At 43.7% G+C, this 16251-nt stretch overlaps 1 long non-coding RNA gene across 2 annotated transcripts in view; it reads left to right on the forward strand.

Moving 5' to 3' along the window:
* The window catches only part of LOC108350243 (uncharacterized), a 302908-nt gene that overhangs the window by 181781 nt on the left and 104876 nt on the right, over window positions 1-16251 (forward strand). The window contains exon 1 of one of the 2 annotated variants that reach the window (XR_015674426.1): window positions 8101-8240. The exons of the other annotated variant lie outside the window; for it this stretch is intronic. This is a non-coding gene — a long non-coding RNA (uncharacterized LOC108350243). Of the gene's footprint in view, window positions 1-8100; window positions 8241-16251 lie in introns of those variants that run through there. 2 annotated transcript variants of the gene reach the window in all.

The following is a 16251-nucleotide window of genomic DNA, read 5'->3' on the forward strand; positions in this document are numbered from 1 at the left end:
GTTCACTTCAATCTATTTTTGGTGAAAACTTATTTGGAAGAATATTGGTCTATCGTTTCCTGTCAGCTTGCTGTTACTGGTTGTCTGTCACAGGGCCGTGTCACTGTTAGATGCTAAATGAGAAGCACGTGTAAGGGAGCACAGAGACACGCTCCCGTCCCCATCACCACGGGTAATATCCAGTATGAAATGTGGGTTTTTCTTGAAGCAGAAACACACTACTTTAATTATTACATGCAGTTTGAAAGCATGAATATTTATACAATTAGAAACTTGGAAGCCTAACACAAATTCTTTCTGATTGGACTCTGACATACACATTCTTCCTCTGATCTGATCTATAAATGCAGAGCTCGAGATGGAGGGCAGCCATGAAGTAACTGGTCTTAGGGAAGCATGCAGCAGAACTGGTTATAACTGGTTCTGAAGAGTGGAGCCCTTGATGGTCACTTCATGTCTGTGTGCACTCGAAGGACACTGGGTCTTTTGTTACTTGTGTTTAAGTTGTTTCATTCTATGTGATTAGGATCAAATCACACTTAGGGAGTGTGCTTATTAAAATAAAAATATTCAAATGATACACCCACCCTGCTTTAATTTTTCTGTACAAAGATAGATATCTTATATATTTCCAAATTATATGGAGATGAAGTAAACATATCTTTTTTTTTGTTTAACACACATGCACATACACACACACACATTTCTGTATTGTCTTCAGGAGGTGTTGTGACTTCTATTGTACACATGTATTAACATATCACATATACCCCATAATATACAAAATTGCCATATGCTTGTAAAATTGAAAACAATTTAAATATGTACCTATGGTCTAATACAGCCATCCCACTTCTGAGTATTTATCCCAAAGGAATAAAAGCATGTTTAAGATATCAAGACAAAAGATCTCTGTTGGCTTTCATTTTTTAAATTTCTGGAGGAAGACAAACCTTTGATGATTTAATTTTTAGTTTTGTTGTCTTTTTCACTTATTGATGCTAAATTACTTGAATTCTTGTCATATAAGCTGTTGAACTTTGCATTGAGTTTTTGTGTGGGGTGTTAAGACTAGTCCCCATTTGGTGACACTGTTTGGGGAGGATGGTGAATCTTTAGACAGTGGGGCCTTGCTAGAGTGAGTACCTTACTTGGGGTAGGCTTTGCAAGATTTGTTTGTTTCCTAATTTCTGTCTCCCTCATCCCTTCCTGTCTGTGGATGAAATGTGATCTTTACTTTTGGACACTCAAATCTTGCAGCCACGCCTTCCCCACCATGATGGACTGGGTCCCCTCAGGAACTGTAAGCTAAAACAAAACCTTTCTTCCATAACCTGCTTTGTGTTGGGGTATTTTATGATAGCAACAGAAAACCAACTAACACACATTGTGGGAGATACATCTCTGTCTATCTCCTCCCCTGTGAGTTGCCAGTTAATAAGGGAAACCTTATTATTGAAGTACTGCCCACCAACCGCCCCACCCCACCCTGCCCCAAAGAAGCTAACCAAATAGAATCTGTAACCAAAGCTGGAATTGGAAATCTTGTCAATTATGATCCTCAGACACAAATCCTACAAACATGTTTTTATCATTTTCATTGATTCAGTGAAAATCCAAAAACTAGATACATGAGAAATCACATAAACTGGGCATTTGCCCTCCGAGGGCTGGGTTGGTTGAACAATGGAATGCGTTTTACTGGGAAATGATGTCATCACTGATAACAATCTAAGCTGGTGTGGCCTTTTGATGTCAAATCACTGTGTGTGTGTGTGTGTGTGTGTGTGTGTGTGTGTGTGTGTGTGTGTGTCTGTTAAACCTTGTGATGGGGAGGGGAGTTACCAGGACACAGATTTACTGCAGCTCATAAGCACTCTGGGTGAAGCCCCTATTGTCAAGAATGTCTTCCTCTGTTATCCTGACACCTGAATGATGAGGAGATTAAAGAGATGGTGAGAGGAGCTGAGAGCTCAGATGCTGGCATTGTCCTTTCAGGAGCCTTGTCTTCCTGAGTCTGTCCCCCAGCTTTTTGGAATTAATGATCTGGAGCTTTCCAGGTGGGCCGTGCTGTCCAGCAAGCCCTGGGGCTCTGCCTGCCTCTGCCTCCTCAGTGCTGGGATTTCAAGTGCATACCGGCACACTTGGGTTTCTAAAACTGACCTATAGGATCTGAACTCAAGCTTCCATGCGTGCGTGGTGAGCATGTCACCAACTGAGCCACCTCCCTCACCAGGGATGTGACTTTTTTCCCCCTTCCTTTTCTGGTAAGGGATTTTGAGAAAAGCTATGAGTAAAGTGATTGAAGAGATGTGGTATGGAGACTGGGGAGTCATTTGCTACCACGTCAGTAGGACAGTGGCATGGAATTCCTGGTGTCAGGCTGATACTGTCCTCCTTACCTATGCTTCTTGGGAGTGTAGAATGTCACCCACCTTCTGGAAACTGCCAGGGCACTCTGAGAACTCTGGGGATGAACGAAAACTCCTTTAGAATTTCTCATGACATCTGTTTTCTAACTCTGTGATCACACCTTCTGAGTTCTTCTCACACTTTCTCAGAATGATCACAGCTGCAACTCAACGCAGTCCAATCCAGGGGACACCAGACGAGACACATCTTCTATCAGCACCCTAACTACCTGTGATGAACAATCTTGGTTGACAACCTGACTGGATCCAGAATCAACTAAAATATGAACCAGGTGGTGGGCTTTCCTGATTAGACTATTTGGAGCAGGAAGACTTAACCTACATGTGGGTAAAAGCAAAAGACTGAACCTTTTGGTGGCAGCCAAGGAAAAGGACAAAGCGAGAATGAAACAGCTTGTTTAACTGCCCTCACTCTTGCTAGCAAGTTCATCCATCCTACTGCTTCTGCTTTCCATCACCAATATTAGAATCAGCTTCTTTGGGTTTCAAACATAGACCGAAGAGCAGCATTTTCCAGGAACCCTTCAGGCCTCCAGTACCAGACTGGGATTATAGAGATGTGCTGTTTCATGGGCTGGCAGCTAATGGATTAGCGGCCTCTTCAGACTTACAACCACACCTTGTAATCCATCTTAATAAGTCATATACATGCATCTACTCTATCAGTTCTGTTCCTTTGGAGAACCCTAACTAACACATGTCTGCATGGCCTTACTTAGCCGTAGAATATGATTTCAGTAATCAGGCTTAGAGCAGACCTGGAGAAACGGGACTCATGGCATTTACTTGATTAAAAACATCTGAAAGTCTCCCTTTCAGAGGGATTCTGAATTTGCCTCTTTTACATGTCTCTCTGTTTCCCCCCTATTCTGTATTAATCTGATCATTATAGAAAAGCATTGGATTCTACTTCAAAAGTTGTTCCTTTCATTGCTAATATCAGTTTTGTTTACAATTACAAACGAAAAGTTAGTTGAACTTTTTGAATCGCCTCCATCGGGGGGGGAATAAAACAGCTTTGTTTACTTATTTTAGTTGGAACCAAGAGTAGGGCGAGGGCTTCTAAGAGTGACATCCATCTGTCTATCTGTTATCCATCCATCTGTCTGAAGAAGTAATTTTTGATATATGGCTCTAAAAGCTGTGTTCTAGATGGTTCCAAGAGAGAATAAAGATGGACACACAAAACCTACACACACAATCAGGAGAAAGGCATCAATAAATAATTATGTTGTCAAAAATAAAAGTGTCATCTGAATATATGCATGGCTGGGCATCCGCAGCCTCTGAGAGCAGAGAACAGTAGTCTTAGCCTGACACGTGGGCCATCACCCCTTTCCTCTTACTGAGTAGTCAGGAGGGGACAGTCTTACTGTCATTAGTCTTAGTAATTCCTCCTGCCACTTTTTGCTTTTCCTCGATGAAGAACATTCATGGGTTCATTTCTACCTTTTATTTTCCACTTAAAGCTTCTAAGGTGTAGTATCTTGCAGGCAAACTTGGCTGCTAGTACTTTTCTACTTTAAACTTCTAGTTTGCTGTGGAGTGGGGGCAGCTTAACAGAATTGGAAGGATAGCCAGACTAGCTCATTTGTAGCTGCACTTAAGCAGACTTACAACACCTTAGAAAACAAAGCCATTAAATGGAGTCCCTTACACAAATACGATTTTCACTGCAGGATTTTTGTGTGGGCATGCATGCATGCATATGTGTGTGTGTGTGTGTGTGTGTGTGTGTGTGTGTGTCTGTGTGTGTGTGTGTGTGTGTGTTTGCACACATGCCCATACATGAGATCAGTAGGAGGATGAAGAGTGGAGTTGGCTTATTTTCAGGTGAAGCATGACTGTAAGATCCAGAAGGACATAAGAAAGGGGTAGGCACTGGAGTTCAAATAGGGGGTGGATTGCTCAAAGAGTTTTGTCTTATGGTCTAGAGATTATGACGGGAATGCTTACTTGTGCGTGGGGTGACATCCAGGAGGCTCCCATACTTCCTGTGGGTAAGAATTCTATTACTGGTTCTCCAAGAGCAGCTCTCTTTTTCCTAGAACCCCTATGGCTGATTTTTGTCAATGGCATACATTGGCTATTGTTTAGGAACAAGAATGTGAGCCATAGAGCACTTTGGTCATAGCAGGAGTTAAAGGTCATAGGGCAAGATTCTGGCCCTTTGGAACAAGGCACAAAGAAAAGAAAATGATCTTTAAAGGAAGAGTAACATCTGAGAATCAGAGAAGAGACTTATTCCTTAGTCTCACCGATGAGTAAATGAATTTCCACTTAACCAGCTGGAGCAAGAAATGATGAGACTGCAAGGCTAAGTCAGGAAGGACCTGGAGGAGTATGCTGGGGGAATGGATGGTATTACTCAATATCAGGAGTCTCACTCCAAGCTTCAAGCTGTTTTCTTTGTCTCACAGATGTGTGTCTCTCTACACGTTGGGTTCATTCCTCCCCCTTTTTATGATTTTACCCACACATCACACCTTGAATTCCAGTGCTCAAGAGGCAAAGGCAGGTGGATCTATATGAGGTCGAGGCCAGCCTGGTCTACAAAGCAAGTTCCAGGACAACAAAGATTGTTACACAGAGAAACGTATCTCGAACCAAACCAAACCAAATGGAGAGGGAGGAAGAAGAGGAGGAGGAGGATGGAGGAGGAGGAGGGGGAGGAGGAGGAAGGAGAAGAAGAAGAAGAAGAAGAAGAAGAAGAAGAAGAAGAAGAAGAAGAAGAAGAAGAAGAAGAAGAAGAAGAAGAAACCAAATAGTGATCTCACCAAGTAGATGGAGACACTAACATGCCATTTTGCATCTCAAATTCTCAAATTCAGAACAATGGGAAGACCACCTCTACTATATCCATGTTTGGAAAGCCTTTTGCCTGGTGACAAGAGAAAAGGGAATCTGTACTGTGAACTTTTCTTATGAAGCAATGAGTCTGGGAAAAGGTGGTCCCAAGGTTGACTCATTGCTAAATGATGACAAGGGGAAGAATATCTAGGATTCCTTGAGCAATTCCGAAGTAGAGTGGTGACCAGTGTTGCTATAAAAATCATGACCTCTGGGCTGGGGATTTAGCTCAGTGGTAGAGCGCTTACCTAGGAAGCGCAAGGCCCTGGGTTCGGTCCCCAGCTCCGAAAAAAAAAAAAAAAAAACCAAAAAAAAAAAAAAATCATGACCTGTGGGCTCTTCTGAGGAGGAGAGGAGAGTTAGGGAAGAATTCTGTTTGTGTGAATTTTGTGTGAAGAATTCTCTTACCTGGAGGCAAACAGTGTTACAGGTTTAGGAAGCCCAGATCTGATACAGTTTTGGAACGCACTTTAAGAAAAATGTTCTAAAATGCAGATTTAGGGTTAGAGTTGCAGTTCTGGTCATTGAGAGTACGGGGTCCTTGACTTTTCAGGATGACATGTAAGCAAGCTGCATTTCTTCCTTTGTGACCTCCCCGAATCACAGGAAGCCAGGTCACTAGGGCTGCATGGAGATAGGAAAGTAAGTGTCTGGTGTGTGTGGTTCTGGGGAAGGGGGAAGGATTTGTATTGGATAAGAAGCAGTTTCTTCCTACTGGTGGGACATGGGTGGATGACCAATGCCCTGCAGTGGGACAGAAGCATGAAGCCTAGCATGTTTGACTCGGTGGGATGCAGAGAGTTAAAGTGTTCTGCCACTCATACCTGTCTACGAGCGCAGTATACTACTGGTCAGATGGTAGCCATGGTCATCATGTAGAGGACATGCTCATGAGCTGAGCACCCATGGCTCCCCCAGGGAGCCTGCCTCACCAGGGATGCTGCTTCCAGTTATTGGGATGTGCACAGACACAGCAATTCTTTCTGTGCGTCTACACTCCCAGACATCTCCAGTTAGCTGATGAGAGACCCCCATGTCATCCGTACAACTTCCTAGTTCTTTCTCTTTGTGAATAGTTTCTCCTGTCTTATTGTGTGTGTGTGTGTGTGTGTGTGTGTGTGTATGTGTGTGTGTGTGTGTATGTGTGTGTTTCATTTCAATATATCAGTAACAAGATATTAATTGTACCACCAATTCTTTAGCTTTAAGGTCCCACCTAGGGAAGTTATCATGGCTAAAGTGCAGAATACTTAGCCAGTGTTGTGGGGCATGTGTGTATGTAGGTGGGTAGTAGAGAATTTGTCTAAGATGTATTAGGGCCTGGTTTAACTTCTCTCTCTCTCTCTCTCTCTCTCTCTCTCTCTCTCTCTCTCTCTCTCCCTCCTGTCTCTCTCTCCTCTCTCTCTCTCTCTCTCTCTCTCTCTCTCTCTCTCGCTCTCTCTCTCTCTCTCTCTCTCACACACACACACACACACAGAGTCTCTTGTCAATATTGACACAAAGCCAAGTGTGTACTTGGAGTTAGCTATCAAAGCCTGATTGTGCCCCAAAGCAGCAATTTCACATAGGCAGCAGTGACAAGTATCCTAGGCCATCTCCTCACTCACAAGTATGGCATATTGGAATGTCCAGGTACCACTGAAGTCAAAATGTCAAAAGTACAGTCTCTGGGACTGGAGTCAGCACTGTAGTTGTGTGTCAGTCACCTGGCTTTGTAGAAGCAGTCTTGGACTGATGTCCCAACTGTTGCTCTTTTCCTGATTATTCTTGCTGTAAGGGGAAATGGTGAAGGACCTCAGAGTAGAGGGCTCACCCCCTCCCCCATGTCATAGAAGGAGCCTTTAAGAGGAAGCTGACTGGAGAAGATGAGAGCTTCTCCAAGCCCTCCGAGCACGCTGCTATGCTCCTGACTAGGACTTCCAAATAAGAGTGCACTTTAGGCTGCTTCCCAGCTTCCAGCTGGATCCTGGAAAAGGTTCTTCCTCAATTTCCTGTTCTTCAGCATTATGAAAAGTGGTTTGCTGCCCACCCCTGCTGCTTCTTTTTACATGGAAGGAGAAAGCATTACCCATAATTCTTTGCCATGAAGAACACTGGAAACTGTTGGAGATGAGACTGTGATCTAACTCCAAAGTATAAAGAATGAGTCTCTCTCTCTCTCTCTCTCTCTCCTCCCTTCTCCTTCTCTCCCTCTTTCTCTTCCCACCCTCGTGTATGTGTGTGTGTGTGTGTGTGTGTGTGTGTGTGTGTGTGTGTGTGAGAGAGAGAGAGAGAGAGAGAGAGAGAGAGAGAGAGAGAGAGAGAGAGAAACAACAGTCAGGCTTGAGTCCTGCAGTTATTTCTGGAGTTGAATTGTGTCCAAGTCTCATACATTCACAGACGGCCTCGCCAAGGCCTACAGCTGTCCTGCATTTTCAACAGATCCCACAGGGCCTCGATCAGGCTGAGAGACATTCCTTTGCTCTGACACAGGGGCTAGAGGGAAGGGCTGTAACATCTGAGGCCGTGGAGGTGGGAGCCTGCCGCCCTGACCTTCCCAGAGTGCCCAGACATACAGGTGCAAGATTGTGCTAGATGGCACAGCTCAGAGCGTGACAGGACCTGTGAGTGGTTGTCCTCAGAGCCCATAAACCCGGCGTCCTCTGTTCTCTGTGGCCGCTGTGGACAGACACATGTTCCTGGTGCTGTTTGGGATGTTTGTCACAGGAAAGGCATGCTCCTCTGGAGATCTTCCCAGCTGTCAGTAATGTGCTGATATACCAAGGCCAGTCCTGAGCAGGCTAGCCAGATAAACAGGATGTCCACAGTGTGTGAGAACACATGAGTGTAGTGACCCTCTCTGCCATCTGTCAGCCCCATAAGGGACCGGCATGCCTTGTTCATCTGACTGTCTAGGGCAGGAACACGAGCATGGAACACGTGTGAGAAAAGCCCTCCTTCTTGCTACAGGGGCCGTTGGTAAGACTGGGAGAAATCTGACAAAAATGGGAAGGACATGGCTTTCTTGTCAGTTGCTTACTTGTTGGGAAGCCTTTTAGGACACCCCAACACACAGGGGGAAGACATAATTAGATCATCAGTGGCTATTGCAGGAGACAAGGGGACTGGCAACAGGAATAGTTCTGCATGCCAGTGGAATCAGCTTGATGTTTTCTTCTTGTCAGACACACATGTTATTTATATGAATGTACAGAGACAAGTGGTGCTTGTGTCATTGTCCTTGTTTTGGAGACTCTGTGTCTGTTGATGATCAGATTGTAAACACATTCTCGAGGTGGCAGTAGGAGGCACGAGGTCCCCTCCAATAGCCGGTGCAGGCTGGGCCTTTGGAAGAAGAGCGGCAGACATCCTGGTGTGGGTTCTTCCTTGGTTGAGGGTGAATCCCAGAGTAAGGATGTGCTGGGAGGACATAAGAGTGAACTTAGCTTCTCTTCTGATCTGAACTCTGGCTATGGGAATGGTTGCTGTGATTGCACAAGATCTCCCAGGAGTGTGGCCAGAAAGTCAAACAAACCATTCTTAGTCTCCAGGGTCCTGTGGTGCTCTCTGTGGTGTGGTACACATACTCTACTTCCGGTACATCAGCTTTGTTTACATGGACTCCGTGTTGTTACTGCTTTCATTTGAATAGCAATTGTCTTAATTCTCTGTATTTTAAACGACGATAGAAAGAACAAGAAGAAAACTCCCTTTCACTTTGTCTTTTATCAGCTCAAAATTTAAAATTTAAAAGATTTTAATAATGTGAATAAGATGAGGCTAACTGAAGAAGATAGAAATTTTACATAAGAAAAAAGCCAAATTGAATTACAGTAGGAACCATTAGAGAGAATGGAAATATATTTTATGTATGTAACTCAATGCTGGGTCACATTAAAAACTTTTATGTGTATGACTGCTTACTTACATGTCTGTGTGTTTACCATGTGTTTGTCTGGGGGTGCTAGCAACTGAACCCAGGTCCTCTCTAAGAGCATCCAGTGCTCTTACTCAGTGCTCTTGTTAAGGGATCTCCAGGTCTGCAGCCTCTGTGTTTTCATCTAAGTGTAAATTTACATGTCTGCTCCCTCCCTCCCACCCTTCTTCCTTCCCACCCTTCCTCCTTTCCTCTCTTCTTCTCTCCTCTCTCTTTTCTGTTATTGTTGTTTAGGACAGTGTCTCATTCTGCCTCTCAGGCTGGTCTGAAACTCACTACGTAGTTTAAGCTGTCCTCAAACTCATAGGATTCCTCCTGCCTCAGCCTCCCAAGCACCGGTTTCAGACACCACACCTGTCACTGTGGGATGCACATTTTCAAGGTAAACAAATACACCTGTGATGCTGCTTTTGGTGACAAAGCAAAGTGGTTCATCTTATATATTACAATATTTGCTCATCTTTAGTTTTCTGGTGCTTGAGGGCAATTTTAGTCTCCAATAAATTACGGTGAAGTTTCACTGAATTAATTATACATTGGTTCTTGTCCTAATCCTCATCTTCACAAGTAGAGCTTCTGGGTCAGGGGCTGAGCGTATATGCAGGGCTTGCTGCACACCAGGTCTCTGTGCTCTCTTTTCTTTCCCCATTTCAATATCTGTGGTTTGTGTCTGTGGCTGTGGGACTTTAACATCTAGCAGGACAGACAACAAACGGAAAGGCCAGAGCCTCTTCAGCTAGACAGTAGCAGAGGCTATGCCTCACACATCAAGGCTTTCGATTCCTGAAATATATTGGATGTGGAGAGCAAAGGCATTGCACAGACAGAGAGGGAAGACATGTTTGTGGCAAGGGTCTTCTCATTTGTAACCTCCAAGGGCAAGGGGGTGCTGACTTTCAAGTTCACAGGGTCACAAGTCCTCAGGAGGAATCTCTGCTCATATCTCAGCTGTTATCACAGAAGCCTCCCAGTCATATCTGTTTGCCTCAAGAAGAAGAACGAATATGGTTTCCGACAGTCTGGGAGTTGTTAATTAGAAAACAAGCATGTTGACAGTCTAGGGACACTGAGATCCTCAGTTGCTACCCTCACTTCTGATGTGCAGTTGCTTTTAATATGAAAGTAAGTGCCTGCTCTGCTCATCTACCAATGGATAGAAAGCGAAACTGTTGAATTCGGAGAGATTGGCATCTATATCTAATGCGATCTATTGAAGACGTCGTGCTGGTTGGTTTTCTTGCATTAGAAATAGTCATAGCTACTCTGTGAGAGCCGTTGTGGCCTTTTCTCCTGGTGTTAGAGCATAGTGTTTAACCTATCACTATTTTTTCTCACTTGATTGTTTTATATCGTCTGTATCATACAATTATTATAGCTTTACAAGTAAGATTTCTTCAGGCAGGTATTTGATTATCAAAGTAAATATTGATAGAGTTTCAGATTATACTACAATTGAATTAACGTTCTCTGTAAATACAAACAATAAATTATACTATCATTATTCAGATCCATAGTTCATATTTTAGGAAGTAAAAACTTAAAGTTAATTTTTAAAAAAAAATCACAAATGGTGCTTACTTTGAGTGCTCAGTTCTAGAACATTCCAGTAAAGCTTCCTGAGGTTTTTCTTATTAGCGTTTTAGGGAGTGAGGAGTTGAATTTTACTAATACACCCCTCTCATATTAATTAGCAAATTCCCTGTCATCTCAGGAGAAGCCATTGCGGTGTTGGAGTACAGGGCAGGCACATTTAGATAGAACAGGGAAACAAGCATAGTAAAGAAAAGATCTATCCAGAAATGAGAAGGCCTATCCCAAGGGGAACTTCTGCTTAGCGTAGGCTCATGTTGTACCCATCAGCGCCTTCTGAGTGAATTCTATAGGGAATGAGGGCCTGGCAGGAATTTGCCCCCAGATCATGAGTTTAACCCAAGTGTGTGTGCTTCAGAATGGCTCCTCTCAGCTTCATCATTGCCCACCTCCTGTCAGAGTTCCTGTCATTCACACCCTGTGCCCTCTGACCCACCAGCTAATGCCAGACCTTCTTAGCTGCTCATTACTTTTGAAGTCACCTTGGCTTCTGTTCCCAGAGACTGGGCCTGTATCTCAGCCACTTCCCTGTTAAAGCAGAATCATGAATCCGGGACTGCATCCGCGGCACGCTGTCCTCTGAATGCCAAGCATAGCATGGTGTTACATACATGAGCACTTTCAAATAAATGTAGTGGGAACTTCGTACCAGTTTTTTAAGCAGTAAATGGGTCACACTTTTACTTTACTTATACATTCTAATTATACTTTACAAATAAAACATTTATCTCATTACAGATTGGGCATCTTCAAATTAAAAATAAAAGTCTGAATTCTGAGGTATCTTAAAATCTGAAACTCTTCCAGTGTTTACACGATGCCACAAGTACCAAAATACTTTGTCTCATGACCAAAATAATTAGTTTTTAATTTTCTTTTCTCTTATATTACATCTGGAACAGTCCATCACCCCATCTCCACCAACCACTCCTCCATTTCTCTTCAGAAAAGGTCTGGATGTCAACCAAACTTGGCATATCGAGTTACAACAAGACAGGGTATCTCCCTCATATTAATACTGCATGAGGCAACACAGTAGGGGAAAGAGGGTCCCCCAAACAGGCAAAAGAATCAGAGACAGCCCCTGTTAGTGGTCCCACAAGAAGACCAAGCTACACAACCATAGCACGTGTGCAGAGGGCCTAGATCAGACCTGTAGAGGCTCCCTGATTGTCAGTTCAGTCTCTGTGAGCCCTTACGAGCCTGGGTTAGCTGTTTCTGTGGTGTCCTCGTCTCCTCTGCTTTTCCTGCAGGATTCCCTGATCTCTACCTAATGCTCATGTTTGCATGTGGTTCTCTGCATCTGTTTCCATCAGCTGCTGGATTATTCCTGATTGGCTATATCTTGGGTCTATGGGCCATCCGGCCTTCATTCACAATTATTTAGGAATAATGAGAAAAATTCCCTCAATGCTATCTGTATAAGGCTCACACAACAGATGTATAAATTTTATATGACACATAAATGTCACCTTTACATCACTGCTGTCCCCAACTATCTCATAAGCAGATGCTGTACCCTGAAAAACCCCAGTCTGAAACACTTTGGTACCAAGAATCTCAGGTGAATGGCCCACAACCTGTAGGTGGCCTGAAGGGAGAAGACAACAAATGCAAATGGATCTCAGCAGAAAATGGATCTGAGTCCTGAACCAGACACAGAAAGCATCATGGCAGGCATTGCATGGCACCTTTCCTTACGTGGTCCCCATCTGGACATACTGTGAAGTTCAGAGATGCACAAATGGACAGGGTTTCTCTGACTAATCAACCAAATAGGAGACTTGGTCTAGGCACGTAAGGAGCAAGTAGAGACAAGGACCCCAAGCTTACATGACATGACAAAACCATCATAGCCAGCCGGGTCTGAATTCTTTGTTTTTGTTGTCTACAGGACCTCTTCTAATCAGGAGAACTAGTCCTTTGAAAACTCTTCTCTATTTAAACCTTCAGACTCTGTCACTTAAGGACCACAGGAATTGATCCTATGTTATGAGCTGAAGAGTTTAGAGAGGGTTATAGCATGGTAGTTTCTTTCCTCTTCCCTATTCTAGAACTATGGGTCACTGCACCTTTAATCTGGACAAGGCTCCAGCTGTCCACTTACTCTTTGTTCTAGTTAGCTTTAACTGTCAACTCAACACAACATGGAGTCTTCTGAGAGAGGCTTCATTTGAGGAATTTCCTGGATCAGATTGGCCTGTAGGCATATCTGTGGGTGATTGACTCAATCATCAATTGCTGAGGGAAGACTCATCCCACCGTGGGTGCTATCATCCTTATGCAGGTGGTCTTGGGCTGTGTAAGAAAACGTGAGTCTGAGCTTCCAGTAGCATCCTCCAAGGCTTTGGCTGTGCATCATTGGTTAGAAGTAGTGATGGGTGGAGAGCGTCAGGCTTGACTTTATGTTCCTGCCTGGAGATCCTGAGCTGATTTCCCTCAGTGATACACTGTGACCTGCTAGTATAAGACAAATACATTGTTTCCTCTCCTAGTTACTTTTAGTCATTGTGTCTTTTTCACAGCCAGAAAAATCAAACTAGGACACTGTCTAGTCATTATGTACACATTAAAGCTGTTCAAAGAAACAATTGAAAAACTCTTATGGAAATGAGGAGCCACAAAAGATTTTCATTGTACTGTAGTGTTGGGAAAAATCATATTACCATTCTTACACTTACTATGGTCTAGTCTTTGTAGGCATTTCAACAATAGTGCTTCTTTGAGGGAGCCAAGATTAATACTATGTGTGTGTGTGTGTGTGTGTGTGTGTGTGTGTGTGTGTGTGCGCGCGCGCATTGCATTATGATAATTGAGATTTTCTTCCCAGTGAAATCTAATTCTCTCAAATCTTATCAAGTAACATTGGAATTGTAATATTTTCCAGGATTAAGCAGCTTTCGGCTATCTAATGTCATTGAGGTTCAAGCCATGAAAAAGGAAGCTGACGGCTGCAAAAAGATGTCATCTAAGGCCAGACCAAATGAAAGGATGCAGTAACTTCCTACCAAATAAAAACATCTTTGACTCAATAGAAAAAATCCCTTCATCGTGCAATGAACACATCCTTCCCTGGAGCAGCACTGATAATTAATGCCACAAACTCTTGGTTAGAAATATATATGAGTTTGGTCATAAATGTTCTCGGGCATTTTAAATGTCAGTGATGTGAATAGCCTTTATTATTCTAGAATGATAGCTTGTTCCCAGACACTGCTACTTTGCAGGGAATGATGACCACTTTGGCACACAATGAGGCATTCCGGGAACACGCCTGGAGGATTTGGAAGACATGCCCATAGTTCTGAATCAGTGGAGCAGAGGAAACATATACGGGCACACGGGAGGACATTCAGCCTCAGTCCTGTTCTTGCTTTCACTTGGGTGCTCATGAGTCAGTCTGTGAATATCTGAGGCTTGGAAAAAGTTTTCTGTTTTCCATTTTGGACAATGGTCCTTTCTTTGGCCTCCAGGGCCATGTGCTCTGTTTCATAGTCTCTTCTGCTTTCTAGACACAGTGCTTGTTGTGTTAGAAGATCTCCAGGTGCTTGGCTTTTGTGGGTGACTGAGAAAGAAGGGGTGGCAGGCACATCAGGACTATGGGAGAATCACACACAGTTTGTTCTAAGAGCAGCCAGAACACAATGGACTTAGCAACGGTATGAAAGTTGGGCTTGCAGCTTAACCTCTAACGTGGAGGAGCTTAGAAGGTTTGCACTAGCTTTTGTATCAAGAAAAAGCTAATTAGACTAAAGCTTTATGGACTGGGGTGGGGGCCATCAAAACAGTTGGTTTTATGCATTTGTCTGATTTTGATACCCAGGATCTCCTGTAGCCCAGGCTGACTTCACACTTGCTGTGTAGCTGAGGGTGACTTTGATTTTCTCATATTTCTGTCACCCTTCTCCAGGAGCTCTGATTACGGGTGAGTTCTACACCACCAGGTTTATGCAGTACGCAGGGGATCAAACTCAGGCTTTGTGAAAACAGGTAGATGTTCTATGAACTACACTCTCAGCTCTGCTTCTCTCTCAGCCTCCTTTGGAGGCAGGATCTGGTGTAGCTCAGGCTAATGCTGGACTTGCTGTGTAGCTGAGAATGAATGACCTTTAATTTCTGACTATGCTTCCTTTACCCTCCAAGTGCTAAGAGTATTGGTGTGCATGTCACCGTGCCTAGCACAAAACATGTTATGTTTTGGACCAGGCAAAGTGAGAGTCCTAGCTGAGATTTGCTCACATTGAGTGGATGGTGTTTGTACTATTGTGTGTTGTCTCTGGTTGCATGGTAAATTGAAGAACATCTAAGGGCTGAGGGACCGACCATAGAGAAAGGTCTTGTATTGGTACAGTTTCATAGACACCTCCATCCTTCCTACTCCACCACCCCCTGACTTCATGAGCCATGAAAATACCCTTTGTGGCTATGGGGTGAAGGGAAGAGCAGTCTGTGCTGTGTCCTCAGAGGAGTCTCATAAGTCTTATTCCGGCAAGGGGAGAGGAGTTCTCATCCAGGTTACTGTCAGATTTCTGGAGTCACTCAGGGGCAGAATAATAACATGAGATCAACACCCGTGAAGGGCACAGTCTGGCTCACTAAACAGGCAATTCTAGAATATTCCTCCTCCACATTAACATCACACCAACAGGGTTGGAGTTACTAAAAGTTGATTGCAATGGAGAGAGCTATAAGGCACATGCCCTCTTTAAATGAGAGTGCTTAAGGAAGCCTGAGGTCAACAGCAGAAGATAGAGACAAGGACTTGGGACATTTGATTCCTGTATCTACCTGAAGTTAATGACAAGGAGCAGGACATGTCTGCCCTCTGCAGAAATGTCCCATGGAAGACAAGCATCAATAAAAGCTCAAAGAGAGAAAGCAAGGGGAAGAGTTACTCTCAACATGGCACAGACATTAGGATTCAAATCATGACCGATTTGTTAAAGGCCCTGATGGAAAAATAGCTAGTGTAGAAACAGACATGCAAAAGCAAGTGCTGAGGACTGGGATAAAGCTGACACTAAATGTGGATGCTGAGAGACAGAAGTGAGAGGTGTCTGAGGGCTCGCCAGTGGGCTGAGTACGCTAAGAGGCCAATGGGAATGAAGATAGGCCAGCAGAAAACTATGGACGCAAAGATCGAGAACAACAAAGAATCCATGTAGGACTGGGTTTAAAATGTGGGACAATAACAAATAGCTTTTATTAGGTTGGCATAAGTTTATTTCTTGCTCAATGCAAGTTGACGAGCTATTCATTTCCTCCAAGGTTAGGAATGTCAACTTTTCAGACCAGAGATCAACGTGTTTCAAACCTCATGCCTAGCACTTCATTAGTTGTGGAGAGAGAGGGAGGGGGATGGAAGAGAGCGATAGAAGGAGGAATGAATGGAGAAAAGAGAGAGGAAGAGAAATAACAAGAAGAGGAGACTGAAAGAGAAAAAGAGGAAACGGAGAGGAATAG

Source organism: Rattus norvegicus, chromosome 2 (assembly GCF_021556685.1).
Source record: "Rattus norvegicus strain SHRSP/BbbUtx chromosome 2, alternate assembly SHRSP_T2T, whole genome shotgun sequence".
NCBI lineage: Eukaryota > Metazoa > Chordata > Mammalia > Rodentia > Muridae > Rattus > Rattus norvegicus.